The sequence below is a fragment of the Felis catus genome, chromosome C1, assembly GCF_018350175.1.
Source record: "Felis catus isolate Fca126 chromosome C1, F.catus_Fca126_mat1.0, whole genome shotgun sequence".
NCBI lineage: Eukaryota > Metazoa > Chordata > Mammalia > Carnivora > Felidae > Felis > Felis catus.
This window is the reverse complement of record NC_058375.1, coordinates 219,202,137-219,213,347: the sequence shown is the minus strand read 5'-3', so window position 1 is coordinate 219,213,347 and position 11,211 is coordinate 219,202,137.

Sequence of the window (11,211 nt, the reverse complement as noted above, 5' to 3'; positions counted from 1 at the left end):
GTGGGCGCTGGCAGAACACCAGCCCCCATCTCCATCATGGAGAATAAGTACCCTGATTAAACAAGACTCTGATCCCACTTAAAAGCAGGACTCAAGAGGATCAAACTGTTTGCAAGAAACTCAATCACAACCCAGAACAAAGCTTGAGAATATTTACAGGAATCCAAAAATACCCAGCCCCCGACAAGAAGAAATGGACAATATCTGGCATTCAATCGAAGATTATTGGGCAGGTGAAAAAAGCAGACAAGTAGGAACTGTAATGAGGAGAAAAGCCAATAAACTGAAATAGACCCAGAAATAGATTCAGATATTAGAATTAACAGGGAAAAAATTAAAACAGTTACCATAAAAATATTTCATATGTCCAAAAAGTTAGGTAAAAATAGGGAAGATATAAGAATATTTGAAGGAAAATGGACATAATGCTAAAAAAGAATTTGACCCAAGAAGCTCAGTGAAGTTTGGTCATGAGGAAACCACATGAAGCAGACCACACCAAGTCGCACTAGAGCCCAACTTCTGGAAGCCACTGATGGGGAGGAAAAATCTTAAAAGAGGCTGGAGAAAAAATGGCATTTTCTGTACAGAGGAGCAAAGACAACATAAGAATAGATTTCTCACCAGAAACGATGTGAGTGGGAAGCTGGTGCAGCTACGTGCTTAAATCACAAAAACAAAAAGAGAAGTCAACCTAAAATTCTAACCCAACTACAGCATCTTCCAAAAATGAAGGTGAAACAAAGCCTTTTTCCCCCAAGAGAACAAAAGGTGAAAAAATTTATCACAAGAAGAAAGGAAGGAGGGAAGGAAGCAAGGAGGGAAGGAAGGGAAGGAGGGAAGGAAGGGAAGGAGGGAAGAAAGCAAGGAAGAAAGGAGGGAAGGAAGTGAAGGAGGGAAGAAGGGAAGGAAGGAGGGAAGGAAGGAAGGAAGGAGGGAAGGAGGGAGGGAAGGAGGGAGGGAAGGAGAGAAGGAAGGAAGGGAAGGAAGCAAGGAAGGAGGGAAGGAAGGAAGGAGGGAAGGAAGGAAGGAAGGAGGAAGGGAAGGAAGGAGCGAAGGAGGGAAGGAAGGAAGGAAAGAAGGAAAGAAGGAGGGAAGGAGGGAGGGAAGGAAGGAGGGAAGGAAGGAGGGAGAGAAGGAGGGAGGGAAAGAGGGAAGGAAGGAAGGAGGGAAAGAGGGAAGGAAGGAAGGGAGGAAGGAAGGGAAGGAGGGAAGGAAGGAAGGAAGGAGAGAGGGAAGGAAGGAAGGAAGGAAGGAAGGAAGGAAGGAAGGAAGGAGAGAGGGAAGGAAGGAATGGAAGGAGGGAAGGAAGGGAAGGAGGGAAGGAAAGAAGGAGGGAAGGAAGGAGGGAAGGAAGGAAGGAAGGAGGGAGGGAAGGAGGGAAGGAAGGAAAGAAGGAAGGAAGGAAGGAAGGAAGGAAGGAAGGAAGGAAGGAGGGAAGGGAGGAAGGAAGGAAGGAAGGAAGGAAGGAAGGAGGGAAGGAGGGAAGGAAGAATATATCAACAGCATACCCAAAACACAAGAACTGTCCAAGAAAGTTCTTCAGAAGGAAAATGACACCACTGGAAACAAGGGTTGACACACAGGAATATGGAGGCACCAGAAGTGGTGACCACCTAGTCGATAGGTTAATCTTGTTGTTAGGAGACAAGTGTCTTTAAAATAAAATTGACTTTAAAATAAAATTTAAAATAAAATAAAATTCACGTGTGTGTGTAAATCAAATGTGTGACCACATCAGCACAGAGGCCAGGAGTGGGGAGGGTGGATGGAAGGCTACCACTGGCCGGTTCTTAGACTCCACCTGAGGGGTCACACCAGGTGACCCCAGGTGTGTAATCTTCCCCGAAGTCAACCACGAACATAACATAACAAGGAATTATAGCCAATGAGCCTTATAAGGGGATAAATATAGTCATAAATAATCTAGAAATTGCAGAATAATTGGTAGATGGGACCAATAGAAAAGGAAGGTGATGGGCTGGAACTGAGCCATCTCAAGAATCACATCGAATATAAATTGTCTAAACGCCTCCATTAAAAGGCAGGTGCTGCCATATTGGATAAAAAGCAAGACCCAAACTATGCTGTTTACCCAAAAAAAACCCTTCAAATACAAAGACACAAATGGGTAAAAGGTAGAAGGATGGAAAAAAGATAAACCCTGCTGTGCTAACACTAATTTATGCTGCTTTATCACTAGAGTGCTGATATTAATATCTGACAAAGTCAATTGCAAAGCAAAGAATATCACCAGGGCTAAAGAGCGTGATTCCATGGCGATAAAGGGGTCAGGTCACCAAGACGTTAAAGACATTAAGAGAATAAAGGAATATTACAAACGATTTATGCAGATCGGTTCGGCGGCTGGGTTCGCCACAGATGAGCCCCTTGCCCAGAGTGAAAGACGGGGCCACAGAAGTAAGACACCTCCACTCACCGGACACCCTTTGAGGGGAAGTCCTCTTGGGCACCGGTATTTGCAGACGGGGCTGGAACACGCCCACCAGCTCTCAAACTCCAGATCCCAGATGATTAATTGATGGGAAACCGCTGGGGCTTTGTAGTCCTGGGGGTTCAGAAGGATCCGCCAGCGGAACAGGAGAGAAGGTGGCTTGAGATGCAGAGAGCACGCTTTCGGAAATTACGAAGGACTGTGTTTAACTCCAGGACATATCAGTTAATTTTAGGAAGTGTCTTCCGGACTCTCAGCATCACTCAGGAAAACGGAGTCCCTGTAAACGCTGGGGGAATGAGCTGACCGTGAAAAATGCTGCTCCTGCCTGTCCCCACCCCCCGTGCGGTGGCTTGTTCCTAGCCCTACGCCAACTCTATCCTGTCCCCTCTTCTATCCTGACCTTGAACCCTAATCTCAGCTTTGTCATCTCCCATTGCAGGTCTGTCCAACCAGACCACGGTACTATCTCCCCCTGGCTCCACCAAAGGCCACCAAAGACCCGTCTCGGGGACCGCCAGCATCTGGTTGCGCTGTCCCCCAGCACACCGCGTATATCTCTCTACTTTTTATTGTTGTTTGGGCCATTTCTTCCACCTGCAGCAGCCTCCTGACTGGCATGCTGGAATTCAAAGGCCCAGGCTAGTCCGGACCAGGTCACATTGGTTTCTCCTCCCTGCTCTCAGCTGGCAATCAGCCTCCATTGAGAGATGCTACGGCTGAAGTTCGAGGCTGGGTCAGGCCACACAGTGGCACGTGTGGGGCCGGCATCCAAGCTCAAGGGCATCCACCTGTCTGCGCCTGCAACCTGAGCTCGCACCGTTGCTCGAGGTGTCCCTTCACAAAAGGGCCCGATGTCACCGGTGCAGGCCAGACATTCCCTCCTCAGCCCCCATGACTGTGAGATCTGCCAGAATTACCCTCCTGCCCTGAAGGGGCACTGAGGCAGGTGCCCAGTCAGTGTTTGTGCATGACGGAGGCACTGGCTCTGAGCTGGACTTGACTCAACGTAAGAGTAGCACTTGGCTCTTTTAGGGATTCTGTGCGAGAACTGTGTCCGTGCCGACCCTCAGACTCCCCAGAGGGGCTGTACAGGTATTCATAAAAAGCTGGGTTTGGGGCGCCTGGGTGGCGCAGTCGGTTAAGCGTCCGACTTCAGCCAGGTCACGATCTCGCGGTCCGTGAGTTCGAGCCCCGCGTCGGGCTCTGGGCTGATGGCTCAGAGCCTGGAGACTGTTTCCGATTCTGTGTCTCCCTCTCTCTCTGCTCCTCCCCCGTTCATGCTCTGTCTCTCTCTGTCCCAAAAATAAATTTAAAAAACGTTGAAAAAAAATTAAAAAAAAAAAAAAAGCCGGGGGCACTTGGGTGGCTCAGTCAGTTGAGTGTCCGACTTCAGCTCAGGTCATGGTCTCCCAGTTGGTGAGCTCGAGCCCCGCGTCGGGCTCAGTGCTGACAGCTCAGAGCCTGGAGCCTGCTTCGGATCCTCTGTCCTCATCGCTCCCTGTCCCTCCCCCTCTGTCTCTCAAAACTAAACATTTTTTCAAAAGCCCGTGAGGGTTGCATGCTTGAACCCACAAACGGGAGAAAGTGTCCAGGATCTGGACTGAGCAGACCACCTGCCCCCGCTCTCTGCTGTGCAGCATGCGAGCGTAGCCGAGAGGCAGGGGGGCTGAAGCACAGGACGGTTTTCTCAGATCAGATGAAAACGACAGGGTCTCGGGTGAAGCAGGAAAATGGAGGTTGTCACTCTGTGCCATGCTGTGTCTTCGACGGCACTCCCGTCTTGCAGGGCTGGGCGAATCCGCGACTCCTCGGATTGGGGATCCCCTCGCCGCGTGCTTGGGAGGGGGGGGCAGCTGTGGCTGAGACACCTGTCAGGATGGGGGACCCCCTCCCTCTCACCCCACCTGCCGTACCTCCGGGCCGTGACCGAGAGCAGGGCTGCCCACGTGCTCGCCGTGCGGGGTGCAGCCCTGCTTGGGGCTGGCCGACGGTGAGGCTGGGCTGGCAGCTTCGGGACCAAAGGGCCGGCCTCGCTGCCCCGGGGGAAGCAGGGGCCACTCGGACTCTTGCGTCCTGGCAGGAAACCAAATTAGCCGGAAACACCAGGCGTGTTTTTCATTAACCAGGCTGTGCAGCCGGAGACCCACCGTGGGATGCCCGGGGGCCCTGTCGTCTCCCACTCGGGGGCTCCCTGCAACGTCCCCACTCTGCGCTGCAGGAAGCTGCTGGGAAAAGACACAAATTCCCTTAAGAGAGCAGCCTTCTGACGTGTGACAGCAAAAAGCACAAAGCTCCACACGGATGAGGGGCTAGAGAAAGGGTACAAAGCCGGCTCACCCTCTGGAACATTCTGTGCCAACTGAGACCTGAACCGATGGCTCCCCAGACGGGCCCTAGGCAGGGAAAGTGGGACATAGACGCTGGGGCCGAGGCTCTGAGGCCCTGAGTGCCCAGGTAGCCGATGATGCTGCACGGGAGCCGAGGACTGCGGGGCCCAGGCGCAGGGCCGGCCCGTCTCTGGATTGAGCAGTGGGGGGCACCGCACGTGGACACACGTGTCACAGCTCACGCAGCTTCAAGGCACTGGATGCTGACCCACTTCTCGGACACTCGTCCCTCTTCCGTCTAGTGAGCGTCTTTCCTCAAGGGATCTACACCTACCTCGGGGTCCCTGTCGGAGCAAAGCTGGGAACAGCTCGGCTTCCAGGGGTGGAAAGGCAGGCCTCAGGGGGCACCGGGGGCCACAGAGCTCCCTGCACTGGACACGCCAGTCTTCACTCGGATTGGGATGCTGGGACACCGTACAACCCACCCGCACCTCTCCGCTGGCCCCTGTCAGCCCCTCTGCAGGCTCCTCCCTCCACAGCCCTGACGGCCAGGGGGACTTCTAAACACACAGGGAGGACTGAACTGCCCCCGGGTCCAAGACCGTCCAGCGGTGCCCAGCACGAAGTTAGCCCAACTCTGGGCGCTCCTGCCCATCGTCCCTCGTGACAAGGCCCCGCTTATCTCTTTCTTGACAGCGGCTGGAAATTGGTCAGCACTGGTAACTTCCATAGTGACTAGCCTTGACGTGGTCTCTGCTTCCAGGCCTGTGACCCCCACGAGGCCAGGCCGGGCTGCTTCCTCTTCCCCAGCACTGGCGCTCTGCCCTGATGCGCTCGGCACAAGAAAGACTCGGGGATTCTGCTGATGTTTGTTCGCATCTCTTCCCGGGATTCTCCGCCCATTGGAATGCCTTTTAAAGATCACCTCCCCTGAGAAGCCTTCCAGGATGTCCCCTGGCCCTGGTGTGCTCTCTCACATCACTTCCGTCGCTCCTCTGTGGAGCACTGGGAACCGGAAGTCTTGGGTCCTTGAGTTCCCGCTGGAGATGCCGCACCATGAGATGGCCATCCAGCAATGTGACTGTCTGGGCCCCGGGAAGGCCGGACCTTTGCTGATGCCCGCTGTATGATAAAGCCACAGCCTCTGGATTTCCCAGACTCTGGAGGTCACGGGTGATGGCGGATGAGGCCTCGCAAGCCTCTTTGGTCCATCAAGCTTCCTGAGGAAGCAGAGGGGACATTGCCTTCCTGAGAGGTCAGAGTCCTGCTCCACGCAGCCCACACGTGCCCACGGGGGCCTGGGCGGGGTGTCTGAAGCGTTCAAGACACAGGCCAGAGCCACGGAGACAGGGAAGGAGCAGCAGGCCACGTCCCGCCAGGCCACAAAGTCCCGGGGACCGGAGCTCAGGGTGAGCTTGGCTGTTAGGATCATTCGCGTGTGATGCTTTTCACCCAAACGCTCTCCATATGGCTTCTTGATTGGCTGTGATTTCTTCTGAAAACATTTAGTCTTTTGAAGTATTCGTAACTGTATGGGGGCAGGGGCGAGGGACTCCCTCTTGGCAAGTTGTTAGCAGTTTCCGAGGCTGAAATTAGAACTTGGCATGATAGCCGGGGTGGGCGGAGTCCAAGGCCAGAGGTCAAATTCCACTTGCTCCTTAATGAGCGCTAATGAAGTGATCAGGGGCTCTGTGTTTCACGAGAAAGCAGCGACCCTGTCGGAGCACTCAGGCTGGTGTGCAAAGAAGCAGGATGAAAAGCATCACGTACACACGGGGGACAACCAGCTCTGTGCCCCCCCCCCCACCGGAGGGAGGCGTGAGATCCCTGGTGTCATCTTCACTCACTCGGAAGAGAGCAACGTCTTAGGGAAATCGTGGGGCAGACGAGGTCTACAATTAAAGCATCTTTAAAGAGATTAGGTGACAGGAGGAGACCCGGAGGCCCCAGCATCCTGCAGCAGCTCCTCAGGGAGAACTGGTCCAGCAGGTGGAGGCCACGGTCACATCTCCGTGCCCTGGACACCAGCCCCTGGCCTGGTACCTGTAGCCTCCCTGGGCTGCTCCGTGGGAGGGGGGCAGCTGCGGTGGGAAAGAAGAAAGCACCAGAGAAACTTGCCACTGGGCAGAAGCACAGCCTGTAATGGGTTGAATTGCGTCCCCCAAATTCATACCGTGCGGCCCTAGTCCTTACTACCTCAGACTACGACCTTATTTGGAAGATCGTTGAGGATGCCATTAGTTTAGTTACTGGAAGGTCACACTAAACTAGGGCGGGCCCCAGTCCGATGTGGCTAGTGTCCCTACAAGACGGGAAATTTGGACACACAGCCCACAGGGATGAGGCCACGAGGACACGGAGGCAGAGGCGGGGTGACAATGTCCGCAAGCCAAGAGACACCAAGATGACCCCCTCTGCTCCACCGGCCGTTCCCTCCCCCACCCAACGTGGCCCCTGGCCTGGCTCCCCTGTGGGCCAACAGCCCTTCACAGGGGAGACCCTGGCACTCAGCCTCTGAGCAGGGCTGAAAGCGCCCGGAGGAAACTGTGCTTCTCACCGACCGTCTTCCCTCCCGGACCCCATGCGTGCGCCTTCCCTTGGCACCACCTTCTCCTCGTGGACTCAGATGGAACCTCAGTTCACCAACACCTGGGGGTGTCTCCCCCTCCCCGAGATCTGTACTGGGGTGGAGCCACGCTTCCACCGCGGCTGCCCACTGGCCCACGTGGCCGTCACGCTGCGAGGCCACCAGCCCACGCACGCTCGTTTTGTTCCAAGCTCAGGGCAGCCTTTCCCAGGAAGGCGCAGGGGCCTCGGCCTCGCTGCTGCCTGCAGGAGCCATGCTTTATCACAGCTCAGCCGTCCCCAGTCCAAGGGAGTGCCTGGAGGGACAACGGAGGCCAGGCTGAGGGAAACGTCCCTCGGAGCTGGGTGTCCAGGGCCACGTTCCTCAGTTCCCAGGGAGCAGAACATCCCTCGTATGCATCCCTGCGGGGGGAAAAGCAGAGATGCGTCGGGAGCCATGAGGAGCCTGGCCCCGAGGGGGTTTGCAAAAGGGGCGAGGACCATGCTTCGCCCATGAGCTTGGCAACGGACTCAGGGACAGAGCAGCAAATCATTGTCTTCTTTTTTAATCGTGTTGTCTTTAAGAAATGTCTGATTGTGGTAAAATACACGTAAAACTTACCACCCTGACCATGTCACCCAGTTCCGTGGCATTAAATACATTCACATTGTTGCGTATCTGTCACCACCACCCATTCAGACGGTCTCGTCTTCCCAAACGGAAACTCTGTCGCCATGAAACACTGACTCCCCAGCCCCTTCCCCAGTGCCTGGCACCCACTCCTCTGCTCCCTGTCCCTGTGAATGTGACTGCTCTAGGGACCTCACGTAAGCGGAGTCACACAGTAGCTGTCCTTTCGAGACTGGCTTGTTTCATCCGCACAAGGTCCTCCAGGCTCATCCATGTTGGAGCAGGAGTCAGAACATCCCCTCTTTTGAGGCTGGATAATAGTCCGCCATGCGTCTGTGACACCTTTTACTTACCTGCTCATCTGCTGGCAGACACTTGTGCTGCTTCCACATTTTGGCTGCTGTGAACACGGTGTGCAAACAGCTCTCAGAGACGCGGCCCTAAGTTCTTTGGAGAACTTCCCCAGTGGCGGAATTGCCGGACCCTCTGGTATCTCCATTTTTAGTTTTTTGGGAACCTGCCAGACTGTTTTCCTTAGTGGCTACACCATTTTATCATTGCCTTGATTTTTTTTTTAATTTTTTTTTCAACGTTTTTATTTATTTTTGGGACAGAGAGAGACAGAGCATGAACGGGGGAGGGGCAGAGAGAGAGGGAGACACAGACTCGGAAACAGGCTCCAGGCTCCGAGCCATCAGCCCAGAGCCCGACGCGGGGCTCGAACTCCCGGACCGCGAGATCGTGACCTGGCTGAAGTCGGACGCTTCACCGACTGCGCCACCCAGGCGCCCCTTGATTTTTTTTTAACCTCTCCATCATACCATCACTCTGTAACATTATTAATATTACGTAATTCATATGAACATTTTTTTCTCAGTTCTTTTTTTTAAAACCTTGTTTTTTAGAACCATTTTAGGTTGACAATAAAATTGAGAGGAAGATACAGAAATGTCCCTGCCCCTCCACGGCCTCCCCCATTATGGACACACAACTGATGAACCCACACTGACACGCCATTATCCCAGAATTTCATAGTTTACATCAGAGATGACTCTTCGTGTTGTACATTCTATAGGTTTGGACAAATGTGTGACGATATACGTCTGTCATTATGCTACCCCTGCCCTAAAAATCCTCTGTGCTTTACCTGTTCATCACCCGCCCCAACCCCCTAACCCCTGGCGACCTCTGACCTTTTACTGTCTCCATAGTTCTTCCTTTTCCAGAAGCTCCTACAGTTGGAATCCTAGTGTATGTTGACTTTTCAGATTGGCTTCTTTCACTTAGTAATATAGATTCATGTTTCCTCCATGTCTTTTCATTTGCTAGCTCATTTCTTCTTAGTATTGAATAATATTGTCTGGATGGACCACAGCTGATTTATCCATTCACCTAAAAGACATCTTGATTGCTTCCAAGTTTTGGCCTTGATAAATGGAGCTGCTGTAAATGTGTGCAAGTTTTGGTGTGGACATAAGCTTTCAGCTCGTTTGGGTAAATACCAAGAAGCATGATTGCTTGCGTATGGTAAGAGTGTGTTAAGTTTTGTAAGAAACCACCAAGCTGTCTTCCCAAGTGGCCGCACCATTTTGCATTCCCTCCAGCACTAAGTGAGAGTTCCTGTCACTCCATTTTCTCTCCAACATTTGATGGTGTCACTGTTCCGGATTTTGACCATCCTAATAGATGTGTAGTGGCATCTCATTGTTCCAGTTTGCATTCCCTGATGATGTACGATGTGGAATACCTTTTCATATGCTTTTTGCCATCAAAGGACTCATTTTTAAATCAGTTTCTTTTTTTCTTATTCTTGAGTTTTAAGGGTATTTTGTATATATGATCAAAGTGCTTTAAAAAGTGTGATGTTTTGGGGCAACTGGGTGGCTCAGTTGGTTGAGTGTCCGACTTCAGCTCAGGTCATGATCTCACGACTCATGGGTTCGAGCCCCACGTCGGGGTCAGTGCTAACAGCTTGGAGCCTAGAGACTGCTTGAGATTCTGTGTCTCCCTCTCTCTCTGCCCCTCCCCTGTTAATGCTCTCTCTATATATATCTCTCTCAAAAATAAAATAAAATAAAAACATTAAAAAAAAATTTTAATGTGATGTCTTGAGGTACCTGGGTGCCTCAGTCCATTAAGCATCCAACTCTTGATTTCAGCTCAGATTATGATCTTGCGGTTAATGAGTTTGAGCCCTGAGTCGGGCTCTGCACTGACAGTACGGAGCCGACTTGGGATTCTCTCTCCCTCTCTCTCTGCCCCTCCCCCACTCTCACTCTCTCTTTCAAAATCAATAAATAAACTAAAAAAATTGTGGTATCTTTATGTTACCCATTTTGGTTAAATTGCTAACCAATTTTTTATAAATATTAATATTTGAACAAAAAATATTTATGAAGGTGGACTACATATTGACTTATAATTTAGTTTTCCGAACCAGTTTTACCCTAAATTAAAAAAAGTATGCCAGATTTTCCTAATCCCAAATTATATTTATAGCCTGTGTTTATATATTAAGCATCATTCACTATAAGAAATTCCACTTATTCGGATCACAATAAATACCCTCTAATTACTATAGTGTTACTACTTAAATCGACTCAATTTATAATCTGAAATGCTCACTTCCATAACTTTTTATAAATTATCTTATCTTTTTATGGTTCTTGGGGGGTTTTGGTAGCAAATTATTCAAGGTTAAATCCATAGAAATTATAACAGTAGGTCAGACTTCTGCTTCCAGCCAAGATGGGTTAATAGGGACTAGATTCATTTCCTGTCTGAAACAGCTAATATCCCAGATAAAGTACATTAAAAAAAATAGCTTTTAAGACATTAAATATCAGTCAAAGAAAGATAGTGACCCCTGAGAGATGGTAAATAAATGAGGGAAGTCCCACAGTTGCCCAGTTTATGACCCAGAGAGGATTTATAGACCATAGTGTGAGGAGAGGGAGTCCAAGTGTCTGTCTGAGTTGAGAAGATGGTACTGGATGTCTGGGAAGTCCAAAATGGCTAGAGTGTGCAAGACATAAAACTGTAGAGGAAAGAGCTCAGAGAGAGGGAGGGAGGGAGGGAGGGAGGGAGGCAGGGAGAAGAATGGGGAGATGGAGGGGGAGAGAGAGTGAGAAAGGGGGAGGGGGAGAGAGATGAGAAGGACAGGTAAAGGGAGAATGGAAGGGGAAAGGGGGAGGTAGAAGGAGAGGGAGAGGGAGAAGGAGAGGGAGAAA